Source organism: Anas platyrhynchos, chromosome 16 (assembly GCF_047663525.1).
Source record: "Anas platyrhynchos isolate ZD024472 breed Pekin duck chromosome 16, IASCAAS_PekinDuck_T2T, whole genome shotgun sequence".
Taxonomy (NCBI): Eukaryota; Metazoa; Chordata; class Aves; order Anseriformes; family Anatidae; genus Anas; species Anas platyrhynchos.
The window spans coordinates 14,830,396-14,852,596 of record NC_092602.1 but is presented as its reverse complement, the minus strand read 5'-3'; the positions used below and the strand labels follow the sequence as shown (position 1 = coordinate 14,852,596).

The following is a 22,201-nucleotide window of genomic DNA, read 5'->3' as shown; positions in this document are numbered from 1 at the left end:
TTATTCTGTTATAATGCAGTTAACACAGCAGAAAGTGTTAAGAATTAACAGTAAATTTTTCCCATAAAATGCAGAATTTCATGTACTGGTGATCATATTCAGAGATATTTTCATTTGAAATACTTAATATTCTAGACAGAATTCCAGAAATACTAGTAAATATATTGAATGGATGAAGCACAGAGGTAATGCTTTAAGTGAGATTCTTATTATTTGTTCTCACAATATTTTCTTTTAAACTTATTTCTGTATTTTCATTCTCATTGTGTCAGAGCTTATGGGAGAAAAAACAAAACAAAACACCTTTCATTTCTCTGGAAGCTTCCCATTTTTCCTGGACCTCTCACTCATTAGATGTCTGACTTACAAGGCTTATTTTTTTTATTATTATTATTTTTTATTTTAAGTCTACAAAATAACAACAGTATTATATCTAAACCTGCCTGTAAGCTCCTAACCCAATACTCAGGATATCCCTTCTTAAAAGAGGAAATAGGTAAAGTAAAAAGGAATATTGCTTTACCAAAATCTTTTCTGAATTGTGCTATTCCTGGGATATTGCAATGAAGCAAGGAGTATGCTAAAGCTGCTGGACAGGGCAAAGTATAATCATTTTGTAAGTACTTTGAACTACTCTTATATCTTTCCTCTTACCACATTAGTAATTTACAATTCTTATTTAAGAAGACCCTCTACAGACAGAAGCTGGAATATCCTCAAAATCCAAGAGACTTCAGCTGTGTTCTGTCCCGTCACTGACCTACTAAAGATAAGTTGCCTTCTTGTCCATTTCTATTTACCAGCTACTTAGACTGCTCTATGTGGTGCTGAGCACAGGCACCTCTACCTTAGCTGCAGTGTCATCTACAGTAGCAATAGAAGCCATCAGTAGAGTAACACCTGCAGAGGGAAATCAACATTCATAACCCGGACCAAAATACCAGATCATCTTATCACTGCCACATAAAATATGATGCATTACTAGCAATAAAGGAATTCCCTATTTCTGGGCACAGATTCTAAGAAAAGTGTCAAAACACACACCGAAGCCTTTTCTTGGTTACTTTGATTAGAAATGGACCAATAGTTACAATACAAGCTCAACAGACACACTGAACACTCACATGCAACACATGCCCAAATGGAAGGGTTGCCAATTCAAAACAAAGTTGTTCTTTGCCAATTTTCTCTGTTACACAGTTTTCTCACAGAAGCTGACATACTAGAAAGCCTTGAAGACCAAATCAGTAAGTGGCTCATCTCCTGACAGATTTTCCTTAAGGTTTAGATCAATGCTAAAGATAAAACCAGTGCTTCAAGGGCTGGCAAAGCAATTGGTTTGGCATCAACACTAGGTGTTTGCATTCATTAATACATTTTTATTTTTTTTTTAAACCAAGTAACTACAATGCCTCAGTCTTCCTGGAGGGGTACAGGACCACACTCTCTATTATTAAGCTTGAAAATTTCTTAACAAAGGGTGAAGAACAGTGCACTTGAGCACAGATGTGGAGTATTAAAGTGGGAGCTTAGCGAAGCAGTGAATTTATCCCCCACACTGCTTCAGTAGCTTGTCAGCAGTAGCCCTAATAAGGATACCAACAAATCAACAGTACTGAAGTTCTAAATTGCCCTAATTTCAATTTACGACTCCTAATGCCATTAAACGTACTGACTTTTTGTTGTTGTTGTTAGGACAGCTGGAAAATAAAAAGACTCAGAACAAAATCACTTTTTAAAGGCTTCTCAGGAAAACAAGCTTAGTACTGTTATCACCTCTTATTCTCTTACAGAGGATATTCTCCTGCAGAAGCAAAGAATCTGAGATTGGCCAGAAATTAGCAAAAGTATAAACTCAGACAGAGGTATTGACAAGGGCAAGGGCTCAGAAAGAGGTATTGACAGAATCACCATGTTATGAAATTGAGAGCTTAAATTTTCAGTTTGGGGCTTAAGACTGAGGGAGAAAATATGTACTGGAACAGGAATGGGAAGCCAGTGGTGCCCCAAGCCAACGGTTGTGGCAGACAAGGACTTCATAAGCAGACAGTGTGCCAGGAATGATGGCCTGCAGAAGCCAAAAATAAAGCTGAAAGAGGATTTAACGGCAAAGACATCCATCAGACCATCTCTCTAAGAGGGACAGAATCTGGCAAAGAAAAGAAGAGCACCACTTTACTAAGAGCAAAGTGAAAGAGGCCTTCAGACAGCAGTAGAGAAGAAAGTCCTATTAGAAAAGACAGAAGATGTAGGGGATGGGTTGAAGATGACAGGAGAATAATACCAAAGGCAACGGAAGCTTGATGGAACAAAACCACGTTCCAGGGGGACAATAAACATCAGAGGAGAACTTGCTAGGCAGAAAAATATGTGACTACACCTATACAGGTCATTAGCAGCTAGAAGAAAGAATAGCTATAGTTTGTTTTTATATAGATATACATTCAGAATGCTGCCTTCAAACAAAACAGCAGAAGAAAATCTGGTTAAAAAGGCCTTCCTACATTTGGTTAAAAAAGGTTGCATGGGGGTACATAAATATATGGTTTTCCTACAGCTCATCTGATGGAACAACATTATTGGCCTTGTACTTCAGAGGATCCTTTATTGAAAGCATCCTCTACAGATACAGCATTCCAAAAGTTCAGGACTCTAAATCCCTTTCACATTAAAGATTTAACTGGACAACATATAGAAAATATTGTGGCAATGTCTGCAAGTTTGTGGGCACTTGTTGCCCTCAGGTATGCATGCCTGAATCTCAGAGGGGTCTATGGCTTATTATGTTCCTAAAAAACAAACAAACCACCAGTGAAACCATGCTGTAAATATCTACAGCACTGTTGGATTTTCTAATCTTCAGGGTTTAGAGTAGATACCATAGTCTCAGAAAACTTTTAATGAACTCATGAGTTTGTACATCCCTCACAGGAAAGAAAAGGCTTTCCTTACTGTTTGCGACCAGGAGCAGAAGAGGAAGAGGGAGGATCATTAGAAAAATCTTCATTTTTCAAATAAAATGAAAAGTCAATAATTTTAATTGGAATTCTTTTTTTTTGTTTGTTTTTTGTTTTTCTATTTGCTCTTCTGAATCTGCGCAGTAAATCGACAATGTTTAAATTGTATTGCCATGGCAAGTTTATTTCAGCTGAGTCCTTCTAATGTTTGCTCTTGATAGAGCAGCATGCAGTTCACATAATTGCCTTTTTCTGTTCTCTACCAGCTCAAGGGGATTTCTACTCTTGGGAGTGCCTTTTTATCTGTTATGCTGAGATCAGATAACTGCTGCTGAAATTTGGTTATGTACTCTTCAGCTCAACCAGCAGCACACAGAAGCTGGAGGCTCGATTCTGATCTAACGGATATCTCTGTAAATGATGAGTAACTCCATTAGGGCCCATGAAGTTACATGAGGTATGAAATAGAGCTAAGTGAGTCCAAGATCAGGCCTTGTACTTTTTCATTCCTTAGAAGGTGAAACAAATAGTCTCTGAACCTAAGTAAACAGGCATAGTCAAAAGACAACTCTGTTCTGTTTCAGTGTATAGCTACAAAACAGAAGGATGCTCTGCCTGCATAGACAGCTTTAGTGGAGCAAATGCTGCCTTATATGATCAGAGGTTCTAGACTTCAAGGAGAGAAAACATGAACCACGCTTCTGATTGAGCAAAAGGAAGTCAGTATTCAAAACAGATCAGTAAATGGTAGAGCATCCTGGTTTTGGCAGGTTCCAAAACATCTCCTAGACTTCATGTAAATTCACACAAACATTGAGAAAGGACTGCTATTTCTGTCCCTCCACCTCTGAACTTTTTCCTCAGCTGATACACTAAAACTTGGAATCAGTCTAGTGGGTAACTTTTAGTTAATTCTTTATTAACTCACCCGAGGTAGTTGCAGTGTGGTAATTATTAACAAAATGTATCACTTGAAGAAAGAGGTATCAATATGACAGTACAAAATAGGCATTTTATGGAAGTGGCATCCAAGAATATGGGCATCTACATTTGAATCCAAATGTAACATAAGGAACATAAGGCAGCACTACTTTAAAAATCAGCTGTTTTCCCATGAATTTAAAGGTATTCAGATTATCCAGCACTGTGTATGACTTTCTGCTGGAAATTATTATTTTTCATGCAAAAATGTTGGCATATAATTGACTTGTCACTATGATAACTTTATCTGGTTCATGCAGGAATCATCTCAGACGATAAAAGACAGCTTTGTAAAATGCTTATGAGGACCTCATTTTCCTACTTTTGTTCAAACAAATGGTTATCCTCAGCAGAGAGTGCCCTGGTTCTAACAAGACACACCCTGTGCACACATGGGTGTACAACTGCAGATGTATATGCATGGTGAGAAGAACTGAGGGTGGAGCCGCCTGCGGTCTCTAAAAACACTGTTCTTAACAATACTATGTTCATTGTGAAAGAGGGAACAAAAGCAGTAAGGAAAAAAAAAAAAAGTAAAGAGGTTGCAGGGTAGATAGCAAGAAGAGCTTTCAAACAGAAAGGTTATTTCAGCACTGGCATACATTAGACAGAGTACGTGAACTCTACATCTCTAGAAACTTTGGAACAAGACAGAGCATTTCTCTAACTGATGCAGGGGACTTAATTTGGCCATAAGGCAGGAGGATCCTCTGAAAAGATCTTTTGACATCTCTAAAGCTTTGAGGTCTAGAATCTTGTCGAGATGACATCTGAACTGCTTCCAAGAAAACAAATGGCACCAGTGTCATTTACACCCAATTTTCAAAAACTAAAACTAACAGAAAGGAGGTAAAGCAAGTTTCCTTTAATTTGAATCATATGGATTCTGAACTGAACCCCCAAGAAGCCCAAAAATCACATAAAAGCAAAACCAAGATAAAGCTCTCTGGTCTCCCCAGCAGCCTAGATGAAACAGCTGAGTGTCCAGAGAACTGTGTCCAAAGCACCTCAATCAGACACAGAACATTTTTTTGTTTTAAATATCAAGGAAAACAAACTTTGCATGGGAGAATCGTGCCAAGTATTTTACTCAGATTTTGACAAGCTATTTTTTGAAACTTTTCCTCATCTAAAATAATGCATTTAAATATCAAAAGCTGCAAATTTTTATAGTAAAATGAAAGTGCTTGTATCAAAACATCTAGTGTTCTAAAAGGTTAAGCTCAAAATAAAATGCCTCAATGTAAATGAACTGCTAAGCTTTTTTCTTTTTTTTTCAACTCAGAATGTTGTACAGTAGTACCAAAAATAAACACTTTTTTCAGGAAAAAAAAGATCTCTTGGAACTAGAAAATCTACCTTATACCCAAATCTGTTTTTAAAGGGACAGAATAAAAATCTTCTCTCCTAAGGACCAACTTAATTTTGTGTTGTTGCAAATCTAGAAGTTCTCCAGTTTTCAACATTTTTCTCAAATAAATAGGGAGAGATCAGACTCATTTTCTACTACATAAAACAAACCTTGAGAAAATGTAATACTGTTTACAGGATAGACATTAAACCTTTTGCTCACGTTTGAGAACAATGTTCTTGACACATTAATACACAAACCACATGACATAACCACTGCCCATAGCATAACTCCAAGCTGTTCATTGCAGTGCTACAAGGAATCTCCTCCGGACAGATCCTATGGATCACTCTGAAGAAGTACAACACATAACACATCTAGGAAAGCCAGGACTTGCTAATACCTAAGTAGCATTGTCTCTCCCCTATGAATCTAAACCGAAATTGTATTTTGACTGAACACATTTTGATCTTGGACCTAAAGTTGTGGCTTGAAACAATTTAAGAAGCATGAACAGTAGACACAAACTGAAGCCATTGGTTCTAACAACCCCTGTTTCTTCAGGAGGGGGCATTAGGGTCCTCTTTGCCCTCTGGTTAAACACCAGTCAGTTACTGAGCTATAAGAAGAATCCAAGTATTTTAACGTTTGCCAAGTGACCACCACAGCATGCTATTGGGAGATTATTCTGTGGTGAGAATTATATAACTCCACTGATGTCCCCTGCAACTTTGGCAATTTATACCAATAGTAAATTTTATCTAGTTTCTTGCACATGTTCCTTAAAACGATGAGTTCTGTATTTTTCCAGCTTAAAATAAAAATTATTTGGTTGAATTGTGGAGACAAAACTCCCAGTTGTACACAGGACTTTCAAAATGAGCTTTGCTTAAGTAACATGCGTAAGGGCCAGCCTCATAGCATTTCATTCCCTCAGAATGCATTTGTTGATCATAATAAATAATTGTGATGCCGAGATTACATCAGTTGTTGCAATTTGTGTGAAGTCCATCTCTCCTTTCATGGACTGAAATGTGTGAAATTCAATTGCTCTGATGATGTCTTAATTTTATACCAATTTACTTACAAACATTGAAAGGAAAATAAAATTTAAAATGTGCAAAAAAAATAAAGCACTCTTTTGCTAATGAGAGCCATCTGTTTATTTCTTTTTAAAGCATTTTCAATAGGTGGAAATGAAATACTTTAGACACATTTTCATGTCTTGAGCCTTAGAAACAAACAAAAAAAAGATACAGACTCATCATCTTTAGTCGGCTAACTTGAACTAAGAAAACAAACCCCATCCCAGCTTGCCAATTGCTTTGGGGCCATCTTTGACTGCACCACTGATGTGAAAATACCTTTGCCCTGCACCAGGATACTTATCAAGAACTCCACTTCAAGAATTATCTCAATTTAATTGTTACCATGTCTCAATTCCCTCTTCCAGTCAAAAATTGGTCACTGTATGTTGCTCTGTATTTGACGGGTGGCCAATCTCAACAGAACCATAACAGCCAGTCCATTTCTCAACTCTTGGCAAGCAGGGGCAGTAGGTTGCTCTTGCTTCTGCACCAGAAGTAGGTTGTTCTTTGTGGCACCAGTCCTTGGGACTTCATCACTAATATAATCTTATATAGAAGGTATGTCCAAAGCAGTCTATATATAGCTTCTATATTTAAGCACCATAGCATGTATATAAAACCCACAACACAAACCAGAGGACTATAACCGTATCAGGCCAATAGAGTGTGGTGTAAATGCCTGAAGTAACTAGGAAAATAAAAACTAACATTCACACTTTTAAGGAAAAGGTACAGCATTGAAGAGGCTTTCAGGGTAGGGCATAACTGCATTATCTGATCGTTCCCTAGGCTTCCAACCTTAGATGCTATCGCGCTGGGGAAACTTGTTGTGCTAGCTCTAAGGAACACCACGGAGCGTGGAGTGGAGTGGAGACACCACGGCTAGGCTCTGTAATCAGGTGGGGCCTCGATTGTTCTTGTGCACAAAGCTGCACTTTTTGCCACCCTAAGCCAAAGACCTGTCATGTTTTGACAAATGCTGTACCCTAGTGTACTTTTTGCTCATTATAATATCATTATAATACCAAAACACACCTCCATCCCAAAAGCTACCCGCCTCCAAGGTGCGACCACCCCTCACTGAGCATGCGCTCTGAATTTCTCGGAGCCTATTACTTTAAACGGAGACGGGAAAACTTTACACCAATCATAACTAAGATATGCTTGACTAGAGCCACTCAAGCTCCACCTAAAAGATAGAAAATAATATAAATTGGCCCAAGAGAGAGGGGATTTTAGGGAAGATACCACCGTCAGGGGAGATACCATCCCGAGGACATACAGCATCCTTAGGACCTCCTGACTCCTGGGATCAGTCGACGGGCTGAGCCTCTCTTCCTCCCCCATTGGGACGCCTTTGGGTGAGATCTGAATATTTGCTTATAAATCTCTATAGAGTCTTTGATCCTTTTAACGCGTTTATTTCTAGGCTGCACACCTATAACACCTATAACACCTATAACACCTACAACTCCTGTAACATCTATACCATCTATAACGTCTGTAACACCTATAACACCTGTCACATCTGTAACACCTATAACACCTGTGTATTTCATGCATACTAGCTTGCTTTTGCAGACAGTCACTATCGCCGGCAATCCAAAAGAACCTGATTATCTGTTGCTCTAATAAACCATACTTGATTGCATTGTGATAGCTCTCATTAATGCAACTAGGGTGAGGGTGGTTATCCGTGACAGTTCAGTGTTCTGAATCTAACCAGACCCCCAGACGGTTAATGCATTTTTGGTGAATGTCCGAACGGACCCCCAGGTGGTTAATACGTTTTCGGTGAATGTCCGAACGGACCCCCAGGTGGTTAATACGCTTTTGGTGAACGTCTGAGCGGACCCCCAGGCGGTTAATGTGTTTTTGGTGAATGTCCGACTGATTCAGTACTCTGAATCCAACCGGGCCCGTAACGGTTAATCAGCTACACCCCTTTAACGCGACATAGAGCAGCAAGAATTCTCTGAACATGAGGAATACCAGGTCTGGTAGGGGAAACACTGCATATCAGTAGACCACTGGAGCCCCACCTCCAGCCTACAGAGCAGACCAAGAAATTAATTGGCAATTCATCAAATAATTTTTCTCTCCAACCATGTCTTAGACATACATAGAGACAGATTTATAGCAGTGCTTGGAATTGCATTACAGTAGACACATGCTTAACATTCAGCCAAAGGTATCTCTAAGTAGGCATATCCTGCAAAATGGTGTAAGTCTTTGTAATCAACTGATCACGCAAAAAATTACTTACTTTTGTAGGAGGGGTTATGTTACAGTTAGATTAGTCCACTCTTCCCAGGATAATTTACTGAATAGTGAAAAATAGGAGTGATGAGCTGGTGATAGCCACCTGGAGACCCTGCAAAAGCAGCCGTACCACACATTATCACATCCTGGTCTAACACGTAATAGTTAAAATCGCATTTGACCACTAGTAAAAAGCCAAACAGTCAATATTTAGAGAAAAATAATGGCAATTTGAAGTGTCATAATGTATATGAAAAATCTTTTCTATCCTTACTGAATATTTTAAAATTTCAAAAAAGAAAAATAGATTAAGGAAGATTAGGGGACTCTTCAGAATCCTTATGTTTTATATAACTGCTACCTATGCTCTGTTGTAAAATTGGAGTTACAGATTACAGGACTATGAAACTCCCAATATATGACAGCTAGAGCAGCATCTGTGCTGGATACACACATGCTGTTTCTTGGGGTGAACTAGCAGACAATGTAATAATGCTCTCCAAAGCCTGGGAACACAATGACGCAATGTAAGGACTGTGTATTACTGTTGGAAGGACACAAGGATCCAGGATTCTTGGACGTTGCTTATCATATCTTATTTTCTTTGCTTCAGTCAAAAGCCTTTGCCTTGTTAGTTAGCATATAATAAACTAACAAACAAAAAAGGAACAAAACCCTCCTAAGAGGCTAACTACAGCATGCTGAAAGCCAAGAAATTGCTTAGTTTTATCTTCAAAAGTTATCTTTTGGATAAGTTTATTCCTATTTAAAATTTTGTTGGAACCTATATAACTAAAAGAGTTCCTGTTAGGAAGCATGATTGGAATGGGCATGACAGAAAACATGAAATGAAAAAAAAAAAAAGCATAACAAAACCCAACTAAGTATTCACAGGGAATCAACAGCACATCCAAGGCTGGAATCCAACATCTCTGAGTTCTAACCCAGTAATTTAACCATGGGGCTTTGCTGACTTTTTGCAGACTATATGTACGAAGAATCAGAGGACCTGTAGCAAATATTTTGAAACATTTATTTTGACTAGCATTAAATCAGATAGGGTGTGAAAGACATGTCGCTTATTGACAAGCAGCTGATCCCACGCTTGGCCAACCTAAGATTTCAGTTCCACTTACAGAAAAACAGACTTGCACAATAGCAGAATGGCGTGAAGCATGAATGACAAGTAAACACACATCTGGACCAGAAGTCAGATGAATGTAGTTATTTTAAAGTATACATATGATGAAAATCCCCCAAATATTAAATACTTGCTGTAGCATTCCACCATTTTTTCTTCCTTTTATTCAGACTAACAAGGATAGCTGCCTAATAAATTAACACAACCTTGATTTGACAAGCTTTTCCCCAGCTGCATTACAATGTCGAGTATCAGGGCCATTGCCTTCAGCATAGCCTTGACCATTTGTCATTTTCTTATAATTAATTACAGCTCTCTCAACCAAGGCTGCTACAGGAAGTGATAAGACTATTAGACAGCTTTCAACATTCATTGTCTGAGATTTTCACACTCTTCATTGCTTACCAAGGGTGCATTGTCTAATGTCTTGGATATAAAATTAATTTCATCGTTATTAGGAAATCAAAGGCTAATTTCTTGCACAAAAGAAATTCAAAAAGCTTCTCAAACTTTTGTTTCCTCATATTTCACTAATATTTCACTGGCATGGTAAAGAATGCATCACATACTGGCCTCAGAATATGTAGTACTATCCATTCTGTGATGGATCAGTATACTTCTCCCCTTCAGTGTTTCCAGGTAAGAGACATCTAGGGAAAAAAAAGTGTTGGGAATTTTGTAATCTTTTGAATACCACTTCACAGGTTTTGGTTGGCACACCTATTACTTTTTTTTTTATTATTATTATTTTTAACATTTCATGGCACAGATGTTTGAACTTTTTCCAAGCATGGAATAAAAAAGCCTTACTACTTTAGCAAGACCCCTTCTTTCCCCTTCCGCATACCTATTGCATGCTTTGAAAAAATTATATTCTTACTTAAACAATACTTCCCTTATATTTGGACACAAATTTGTCACATTAAGCACGCATAGTAAGTTATATTGTATCATTATCTTGGAGTTCTAAATTATGAGATACAGTTTGTATTACTGTAACACCTGCTAGCTCCAGACAAGATTGAGGTCAAAGTCACCTGAGTCCACCACATCCCTGAAGATCTTGCGATTTACTCAGGACAGATATAATGTAAAAAATAGAGTAACACAAACTGGGGGAAATAGCTGGTTAGAAGCAGACCTGAAATGAGCAACCAGGTCTCTCTTTGCTTCAGCGTTCAGCTTAGTAATCCATATCATCAGCATGACCTTCACCAAAAGAAAACCTACAGTCTAGTTTCCAGCAATGCAGGGTATTATCACCTTTCCTTTCCTCAAACTGTGCCATGCTTTGAATATTTTGTGCACAAACTTTCAGTGCACTACTTCAAGAAGTAAGATTTCTTTTACTTTTATTACACAATTAGGTAAATTGAAAAGATGTTCTACTTTATTTTCCCACTCTACTGCTGGCATCTATCTGTGTCATCCCTCAATAGCCTGCTCCTTTCAGCTCCCCATGTTGCTCACTTGGGTTACTAATTGTTCTATTTTTGCTTCAGTGGCCACTGAAGCAAAAATAGAACAATTAGTACATCAGTACAATACTTCAGTACAATATTTGCTTCAAGATGCATTTGTGAGGCAATAAATATACTTCTAGACACTAGCATGTCTATCATAAATACTATTTTAAAGAAAATGTTTTTAGATATCTTTCCCTGTTTTCAGAAAGCATCACTACAAAAAAGTAAAGTTTCAATCTCAGGTTTATGCTTAATTGTTAACTTTGAGGGAAAATAGCGTAAGCGTTCAACAAAATACTGAAGATCTCAGCATTCTCAGCATTTGTAATTCTTTGTCGTCCCCACCCCCTCCACCCCCTGCCGATTATCTCAATTATATTAGAAGACCTCTGGCCAAGTAACATATACCAGTTTCCACAAGAGCTTGTAAATACTTTTTTTTTTTTCCCTCTAAAGCTTCCATTGAAAAGTTTTTCCATTTTTGGATGAAAGCACAAAACAAGATGCTGTAGAACATTCAACTTTCAATGAAAAAGCTAGCTTTTTATAAAATAAATTATGTTCTCACCATTTCAATGAAGAAGTTGGAGGTATTAAAAAAAAAAAAAACACACAAATTTTATTTATTTTTTATTCTGATTTGAAAAGCTGATTGCCTTTTTCTTTTTTTTTTTTTTCTCCTTTCTTTTTTTTTCCCTAACTCGAAACAAGAGGTAACACAAGAATTCTGTAATGCCAAATCTTCTTGAACTGCAGCCCAAATTTCTTCTAGGGAGTTCCCACTCAGGGCTGCCCTCCATGCAAGTGAAACTCCAACTTTAAGCTCTACCTTCACTAGCTATTATATATGATGTTTTATCTTGTAGACGCATTATCCAGTTTTGTAAATAGAACAAGTTTTGCAGCCTACCAAATTTATTGACAGATATTTGACATCCTTTGAAATCAGCTCTTTAATGTGCAAGATTTCAGAATCCACTTAAGAAATAAGTCACATGCTGCACCACTAGGTATTTAAAAAAGATTAAAAAAAAAAAAAAAAAAAATTCCGTCCATTTCCACTAATCTCTCAGGAGACTCAGCAAGACTTCAGGTATTTAGCATATTTAGTTAGACCTTCCTCTCCAATTCTTATATTGTCCTGCTGGTATCTTGGAAAACAGATCATAAGATAAAAACTTCTCAGTGTTTTCTTCGGTCAGAGATTCTTTCCTGCTACAAATTTTGTGTGGTGATGGTTTTCTGTGTCAAAGTGTTCCTCTACATCAAAAAACAAAAAAACAAATCCCACAACAGCAAGACAGCCAGACTTGGGGGTTTGCTATCGGAGGTACCTGCTATTATTCAGCATCTCCATAGAATCATAGAATATCCTGAGTTGGAAGGGACCCTTAAGGATCATCAAGTCCAACTCTTGACACCGCACAGGTCTACCCAAAAGTTCAGACCATGTGACTAAGTGCACAGTCCAATCTCTTCTTAAATTCAGTCAGGCTCGGTGCAGTGACCACTTCCCTGGGGAGCCTGTTCCAGTGTGCAACCACCCTCTCTGTGAAGAACTTCCTCCTGATGTCAAGCCTAAATTTCCCCTGCCTCAGCTTAACTCCGTTCCCGCGGGTCCTGTCACTGGTGTTAATGGAGAAAAGGTCTCCTGCCTCTCGACACCCCCTTACGAGGAAGTTGTAGACTGCGATGAGGTCTCCCCTCAGCCTCCTCTTCTCCAGGCTGAACAGGCCCAGTGACCTCAGCCGTTCCTCGTACGTCTTCCCCTCCAGGCCTTTCACCATCTTCGTAGCCCTCCTCTGGACACTCTCCAACAGTTTCATGTCCTTTTTATACTGTGGTGCCCAGAACTGCACACAGTACTCGAGGTGAGGTCGCACCAGCGCAGAGTAGAGCGGGACAATCACCTCCCTCGACCTACTAGCGATGCCGTGCTTGATGCACCCCAGGATACGGTTGGCCCGCCTGGCTGCCAGGGCACACTGCCGGCTCATATTCAACTTGCTGTCTACCATGACCCCCAGATCCCTCTCTTCTAGGCTGCTCTCCAGCGTCTCATCACCCAGTCTGTACGTGCAGCCAGGGTTTCCCCGTCCCAGGTGCAGGACCCGGCACTTGCTCTTATTGAACTTCATGCGGTTCATCTCCAGGAACAAGTGATTTTGGTTCGGATTAACAGTTTAGCCTGACATTAAATCAGATTTGCTAATGGTTACAGAAGCATTTTCACAATAAAGTCCTGCTCCTCTTCATTTGCCAAGTTGTTATATTACTTCAGCAATTGAATTAGTAAGTTTTTAATCTCATCAGCATGTGAAAATGACCTGCTAAAAAGAGCTATTCTGTAAAGTTAAGTAGAGTGGCATCATATACACACAAAAAAATTCATAGAGACAAGTCACATGGAACAGTTCTGGTAGCAAAAACATACATGGAAGGACTTTTCAGGGCTTTGTCTGATTTTGCACCTGACTAAAGGATGGCTCAATAAAGAGAAGCATCTTGAGTCTCCACTTAGTAGAAATTACACAAAGCATGAATTATGCTTGTTTCAGTTTAAGTCCAAGTCCCCAAGATATGGGGATGTCTGCAGCTTGAAAAGTACTGCTTTCTTTTTTTCCAAAAAGGGACCATGATTGCTTTCATCTACATCAAGCTAAAGCCTTTTATGCAGGTGCTCTTTTGCATATCTCATGTGACTCCTTTAATGTGGGGTTTAGTGGTCCTCTGCATTATAACAGCATAAAGGATAAGGTATGAATCCTTCAGTGCTTTACCGCTGAAAATAGCTTTTGGAATTAATGGTGGTACAGATTTCATGATTTAAAAAAAGTTGTTGGAAGTGGCAGACATTTTGTCTAAAACTAAGCAACCAATTACATCCAGAAAATTCAACTTGTGGGAAAGCAAGATCCTACCCAGTACTGAAAAGTTCCTTTGGTGCCCGCTCTAGTCTCAGGGCAGCTACTTCACCAGTATTCCAGAGCTCAGAACTCTCTCATATTTTCCTGATATGCTGCACAAAACCTCACCCATTGCCCCTAGAAATTTTTTTTTATTTTTTCCCCATTCAAAATTCCACTCTCTTTTTGGTACGCAGATCCCTCAAACATTTGTGTGACATTATGTCTCTCTGTACCCACTACACAGCCAAACTCCACGTATTTCACTCCTGTAATGCTGCTTTTTGTATGAGTCCCTACAGCTCACTCTTCCCTCTGAACTACCTCCAACATTCAATACCTTTCTGATTCCAGAAATCTGACAGTGTTTGAGTTGGGTCTTCTTTCCTGCAGCCAGGAACATTCTGTACTGACCTATTCTTGTAATTTAAACTATTTCTATGAACATGTTTTAAAAGTTCCATCTCCTGTACAACTTTCTTGTACCAAACTACACTTGTGTGTAAGGAGAAAGCACTGAAATGGAATTATTTTAAATGCCCAGTCTAGATGGATTAGAGGGGTGTGGAAGTTTCTGAGGGGAATGGGACTGACTAGCCAGATAAGACAGGAGATTGTACAGTTTTGACTGTAAGGTTAGATCTGTGCCAGTAGTTCTCAAACACATCCATCTGCCTTAGTATACAATGCACTGACCACTTCAGAACTGCCTTTTGTAATGAACAATGCTGTTTAGTTACTTTGTTTTAGCACATGTTATTCCAAGCTAAAATTGAAGGGGAAAGCACACAGTAACAGAAAGCAGAAGTAGTGGAATAGTTAGGGAGGCAGAGAGCACAGCCACAGCCAGAAGTCAATGAACAAGCTATATTATATCTGTCTCAATTGCTAAAGGGCATTTTGCCTAGTTCCATGCCTGCTATGATTTTTGCAACAACCCGTATCTCTTCATGCTCTTACAGAATCATGTGGCCAGTCAAAATTTTTAATAAGACTTTTCCAGAAAATTAACATACTGAGTAATACGAAATTTCAAGGAAAACAACCTGTTCTGTTATTCTTCAAAACTCCAGTATTTCTTCCAAAAGAGTTGCAGTAGAAGTTGCAAGTTCCTGCATGAAACTTTAAGAAAAACTTTTAAAGTCATTTCCTCTGAATTTCAGTTGCCATGAGGTCAAGAAGTTCTCATTTTAATTCTGCTCCATTTAGCACCTCTTAGAACCACGCCATGTACAGCATGCATATATTACCCATAGTTATTTTGCCATCTTGGTAAATTATAACAGAGCAAACATGTATCTGTCTCAGCTGTAATAAGCCATATCCATGCTACCTACATTGTTTGACTGCTATTAGGGATGAGATGGATAAACAGCAAATCTTAAGGCTGGATCACTGCTATTTTTGTCTGATTGTAGAATCTCATATTAAATGTATTTCTGCTAACCCTGATTAAAAGTATGAAGAGAGGTATAGGAACTAGTTGGCTTATCATTCTACTGACACTCCCAGCAAACCATGCTGTCAATAAATTAGCTGATGTACTAAAGCGCTTTGACTCTGCTGATGCACAACAGTAGTAATTTCAGGGGGGCTGAAAAATCAGATATACTTAATGACATATAGTTGTAGTCAATGCTTTGTAAGGTTTTCTTAAAAACTATGTTAAGCTCAAAAACAAATAGAATGAAATATTTGAATACACAGAAAGACATAAAACAGGAATATAAGCAAGCAAAAAGGAGCGATTTATTTTAGTACTCACTAAAATCGCCTAGGATAGAATCACAGGACGGTTATTTTTCCTTCAGACACTGAACCTGAAATGCACTTTTTTCCTGAAATTCCTATGATTCATTTTTTTCCCCTTAATACTAAGGAATGAGCTGAACAACCACAAAACAAGTGTGGCTTTATCTCAGTTAGTTATCAGCATAGGAAATGACCCTTTCCTAAAATGTGTCTTCATTCAGACCTTAAGGTACACTATTCTGCATTTCATCTGAAATACAGAGAAGACATCAGGAACTAAATAGAGCACCACAGTCTTCAGTGTAAGCTTGGAGAAGAGGGAAGAAATCCTATTTTATATTTTATAATAAATAATATATATAATATTTTATTATATATAGTTTATATATAATATTGTAAAATAGTATATGTATAATTATATATTTATTATAACTAATTATATATATTATAACATATTATAATATTATAAATATATTATATATATTTATTATACTTTTATATTTTACTAAGGGTGAGTTATTTGAAAGCATTTTATTTTAAGGCTATTTCAGATAAACTTTTAAGGATGGGTGCCTTACACTTTAAAACAATGTTACGGGGTAAAGAGACAAACATTGCTGAATCACAGCTTGACCAATCTTTACATTGCAAGATACACTTTTCCTTGAGGGCAACTATGAAAGCACAAGGGTTATTCAGTTAAAGAACCACATAACATAAATGAAAGATAAGGGAATTCTGCATGAAAAAAGTAAGCTTCACCACCACTCACTAACAGCTGGTGTGAACTCTCTTGCCTCCAGGGGAGTTAATAGCAGGTAAAATTAACAGATTGAATTTATGTCTTGCAAAAGGAAGGCATTTGGATTTGCATTCAATGACTTATTATTAAACAAGTTCAACTTCCCTTCATACGTTATACAATTATGTTTTATGTTTTGAGATAGAGCCATAACCAGCGTAGAAGACTCCATATCTGCCTCAGTGCCAAGATAAGTAATTTACAAGAATGAATAATAGTAAAAGTCAAATTTTACGTGTAAGGACATGTACAATACAGATCTGTGGAAACATTTGTGTGAGAAAAGCAGAAGAAAAGCAAGTCACCCTGATCATCACAAATTACCTTAGCTTTGTAATCTATTGACTCAAAATACCTGGGTGCTTTGAAGTCAAGCATGACTGGGCAGAAAGTTAGCCCAAATAAATCAATTCTATATCAAGAACAAAATCTAAAATGCAGTAGTCTAATATATGTTAACAGCCAGTGAACGGTCATTAGAAATTGATTTTGTAAAAGAATACCACGTATAAAAGAAAACGAAATCCAAGAAATCACTATTTCAGTCATTACTAATGCATTAACCCAAGAAAACTGATACCAGGTTTTCAGTGCCCTAAATATGCACTGCCAGGTTTCATACATTGGATTTATGCAGATATAGTGTCTGCTAAGATAGTAATTAAAAGAAGCACAGTTGCACAGTTTCATCAAGAATAGAGCTCTTCTCACAACTCTCTGCAGGAAGACTGAGGAGGAAGTAAGGAAAGTAATTGTTAGTTAATCATATCATTAAAAACATCAGCTGACATTGCCAGTAAACACATCATTCCATGTACAGTTTCTTAATAGGAATAGCTTTGGAGGTGATGGAAGCCTAGACCATAAACAGAGAAAAAAAGCAGGTAGCCAATTTCAAGAGGAGAGCCCATCTCCTCCCCTACAGCCCACAGTCCTGAACCACAAGCTTATAAATGGCCACACAGGAGGTGGGAGGTAGTGTCGAGCCTGTAGGCTCCTCAGACCCTACAGCTTTAACAGGAAAACACCTGGTAACCACCTGAGCAGCTGGCTTCAATTACACCTCTAAGTTCTGCAGTTCTCCCAGTTCCTACATCTGCCTGGTTATTGGTTTTGTCTTTGATTTTTGGCTTGTGTGGCCCATAGCATTTAAAGATTCAGCAGCTAAAGCCAACTGCATGTGCTAAAAGGTTGGAAGCAAACTGGTTAAGACTGCTCACAGGAAAGTCATGTAAAATGCTTTCTATGGCTAGGAAACAACGTTAACATCCAGAAGTCATGGAATAAACCCATGATATCCATTATACTTATCCAGTTCCTGAACTAACGCAAACCTACCTGCACAGCAAAACTTACCTCTGAGGGAAAAGCTGGGACCCTGACAGGAAAATTTATGGGTGCTCTCCCCAACATTTCTTTATACTGTTTCATTGTAGGGCTTCCCATCAGTCTCTGCCCCAAATGCTACACAAGACACTGACATCCAGAAAACCTAGAAGATATCGGGTTCTGCTACTGCTGACAGCTGTGACTGGTGCAACACCCAAGTCCGAACACACCCTACCAGCCACAACCCCAGCATGAGCCCAAAGCCCTCAAAAATTATGGGGCTGGCAGCCAAGGGGCATCAAACCATTGCATGTCCTAATCAAAAGAAAGAAAAATGCATGTATGTAGTCATCCTCCCCCCAGTCCTTAATGCATGGCCAGCCAAGCCAAAAGCCATTTGGGAAACTGCAGCTCCTGATGTAGGTGGCAAGCCCCACCCCTTCCCGGATGCCATTTTGTGGCTTCCAGGCACAGCTCTTGCTGGAACATTCTGTGCTACTGGTTGGGGGAGTGCCACCCTCACCTGCCTCAGCCATGCTACACCAATCCTGCTCAGCCTGGGGCTGATTTTTTTTTCCTGTTGGTGCATTCAAAGCCCTCCCATCTTTCCCTGCCTCTGCTGAGGAGGCAGGTGTGAGTGGATGTCTGGTTGTGAAATGATGCCCTCAACTTTATGGATTGCCTCTCTCTTTGTAGATCTTTTTCCAGTAATTTTTGAAGCTACTGAAAGGAAAGTAACTCTTCTCTTGCTATAGCCCAGTGATCAGGAAGGTCTGTAAAATGGAAGACTGATATTTCACATAAAAAGATTGTGTATGTCGTGCCACCTATCAGTCAGCCTAATTTTAAAAATTCTGTGGATTTTCTTTGTATACAAAATCAGCAGACATTTGCAGGATCCTAACTAGCACCTCAGGTTTAATACCTCTGCCTTTCTGCATTGCTGAAGATTGCTGGATTTTCTTGTGTGGAGGCACCATGCCCTTGGGAGAGCTGCATGAAGATTCCCTCAACCTAGTTGCACTGCACCAGCTGCTGTCTGGCCTCCTGTGCTGGCCTGCAGCTTTTCCTGCTCAGCAGCAGTGTTTGTCTTGTGCACAATACAGTCTTGTTCCCACTGAATTCACCATCTATTTGATAAAAGCTTTTTACATTATTATTATTATTATTATTATTATTATTATTATTTATTTATTTATTTATTTAATATTCCAGAGCTACAGAAGTATTTTTAGCTCATCTCAGAGTGCACCTTAATACAGAAGAGGTATTCATTTTCATTCAACCGTGTCAGAATATGTTTGCTCTAGATCTTGGGCCATTGAATGCAGATGGAGTTTTGTATGAAACTCAGGCTCTGTATCATAGCCTCAGTAGTGCCTTCTGTGATCCACTAAACAAGCAGAGCAGCAAGTTTCAAACAGCAGGTCTGCAGCATCAACAGTTTCCACGCTGTTGGGTTTCCACTAAGGAACATGAGCTCACTGGTATTCCACCAGGTATTCTGACAGGAGTATGTTAGCTTCACTTGTCTCCGTCATTTAAGCCCCATTAAAATAAATCAGAAAAGCATTAGATACTTTTCTGATGTCACTAGCCTGTGGAGCAATTGCTCTAGCCACCACAGGGATGCCATTCCTTTTCCTGTGTTGCAGAAACAGTGCACATGAAAGAGAGATCAGGCTATTGCACACCCACAAAGGATCCCAGACACACCTTGGCTTATCTCAGCTTTTGTCTGGGGACTGCTGTTTTTGCTGAGATTTCTTAACTGTGCAGGCACAACAGATGGCAATTCGTTCTACTCAGTTGTGGCAGATGTGCAGTTTTCTCCTCTTAACTTAACTATTCACTTCAGCTTGAGAGAGTTAGTAAAAAAAAAAAAAAAAAAGCTAACCTTCTTACCTTACCACAGGCTGCCTTCTTGCAAGACCCAGTGCAGTTTCTTGTATCCTTTATCCTCTTTTCTGATCAACAGAGGTATGAGAAAAATAGTATCATAACTCATACTCTGTTGTGATGTGTAGGAACAAACAGTACTGCTGCTGCTATTGCTGAGTGGGAACAGGATGAAGAAACAGACAAATGAACAAAATAAAGGAATTAGATTTCAGGAGTGCTGAGGCTTTCCATGTTTGAGGATGCTAGCATTGAATGTTTTGACTATAGCTTTAAGGTTTATATCAGGATGTCTTAGAAGACTTGAGTTTGGAGTTTGAGATCAGGCAAAAACCACAAAGATTTTTGTACATCCAGGTGAGCGCTTCTATGGCCTCTGCAAGATTTTTCATCACTACTTCTCAGACAAGGACTGTGGTCTTGATTTTGATTGTGTTCATGTAAACACATTCAGACCAGAACTTTCCAAATCATCAGCTTTTATCTGGAGCCAAGTGGAAAAGGCAATGTAATAGTCTATGAAATGCAACTTAGGCTTTTTTTTTTTTTTTTTTTTGTACTCCAACTTGAGCAAATGTTTTCATAAGCTTCTTGTGAATGTGGGACTGATAATCAGGCACTGTAGAGTAAATTAATCAATCTAGTGTTTTGTTTTGAAAGTTTTGCTATCCACAAGGTAAAAGAGAACCATTTTCCAATGAAAATATGTCCCCTTGATGAAAGAACATAGATCTTCCAATCAAAAAAAAAAAAAAAAATCCTCATAGGCCTCTTTCCATAGCCAGACTTTACTAGGTAAGAGGATATGGATGTGGGATTGAACTCCTTTTCATTGTGTCTAATAATCAATAATGGCTAAGCATACATTCCATTTTTACTTGAGGGAAATGATCTCATTATATCTGGTTTTGATTCCCCGTGATTCCCAAGACACAGTAAATGGGAAGGTTTCCAAGTGAATAACTGCATTCTTGATGAACCTGATCTCTTTTTACATAATCCCATAAACGACATCCTTCCTCATATTAGTTGGTTAGAACTGTGTAATATACAGTGTTTCATCATTAGCTAGCCTAAATGGACATTCATTGGATGAGCATTATAATGTTTAAATTTCTCCTCTAAAATAATACATTAGAGATTATTGCTGTAGTTGTTGCTCCAAGGTACTCTGCTTGTAATCAAAATCTCATTAAAAGGAATTCATACATTCTGTAGCCCAAAGGATCTCAATTTCATTCCTTCTCCTGTCCCTGTGCCTCTCATGCACTGATTTATATGGGTGTTTCACCTAAGGAAAAACTATCCAATTTGGCTCATGTAAGAGAGAGTGTCAGAGGTATAAACAGCATTAGCCACCAAGTTGTTTACATTTGCTGAAGGGCTCTGAAAAAAAAATTCTGTCTCTTTGCCAATTTAAGTCAAACATTTAAAGCAATGAGATCTTCTTTTGCAGATGTGACTCTGATGTATGGTCAGGTGAGGAAATCGTTTGACATCATTATCTGACCAGAAGGAAAGATGACTTTAGACAGATATCTAGCCTTGTAACTACCTTATTTTCTATTTTTTGCCTCTTCCCTTTGACTGAATTTCTATCAAATAACTGATTTATTTTAAACTGACTTAGTGGTTACTGGAAAAAATTCCTATCTATATGAAATGTGAAGTTCTAGATTTTATATGGAGTACTATTTACCTGTCACAAAGCAGAAAAAAAAAAGAGGATAGATTACAGTAATCACAGATTCATTAATATGCAATTTTTACTTTAACATCAAGATTATCAGGAGAAGTATTATTTTTTATTTTTAAAGATAAATAGCTTCATTTTTCTTCTCTACATTGGAAATTGACATACAGGAGATTCTCATGGGCAAAGCCTCTAGACTATTTTTTTTTTCTTCTGTATTTTAGAAAGGTTATGAAATCTTCTGTTGCCGTCTGCAGTACAAAGATGCCAGAGTATTAGGTTCTTCAGGTAAAATTCTTCCACCTTGCTCTACATCACCAAGGTGAGATAGCTCTCCCAGGGCAGCCTGCAATATCTGTATTTTGGCATTTTACGGAAAATTAAACGATGAGCTAGTTTCATAGGGGACATGATATATAGTGTCAGCCTAAACAGAGGGTGTTAAAAGGCATCATTGTGTTCATATGATCTGTGAGGATATGAAGGGAAGTTCCTGCACCTCTTCACATTGATGAATCCCAGACGGAGTCTCAGGGATGACAAAACTGAAGCTTGAGTCCAGAACTGAATGTAG

General features: G+C 38.4%; 1 long non-coding RNA gene across 1 annotated transcript in view; it reads right to left on the bottom strand.

The window, feature by feature from the left end:
• LOC139998800 (uncharacterized) overlaps positions 1-18,414 on the bottom strand; it is a 117,902-nt gene extending 99,488 nt beyond the window's left edge. The window contains exon 1 of the long non-coding RNA XR_011803748.1: positions 18,063-18,414. This is a non-coding gene — a long non-coding RNA (uncharacterized lncRNA). The remainder of the gene's footprint in view (positions 1-18,062) is intronic.
• Between the last annotated feature and the right edge of the window lie 3,787 nt (positions 18,415-22,201).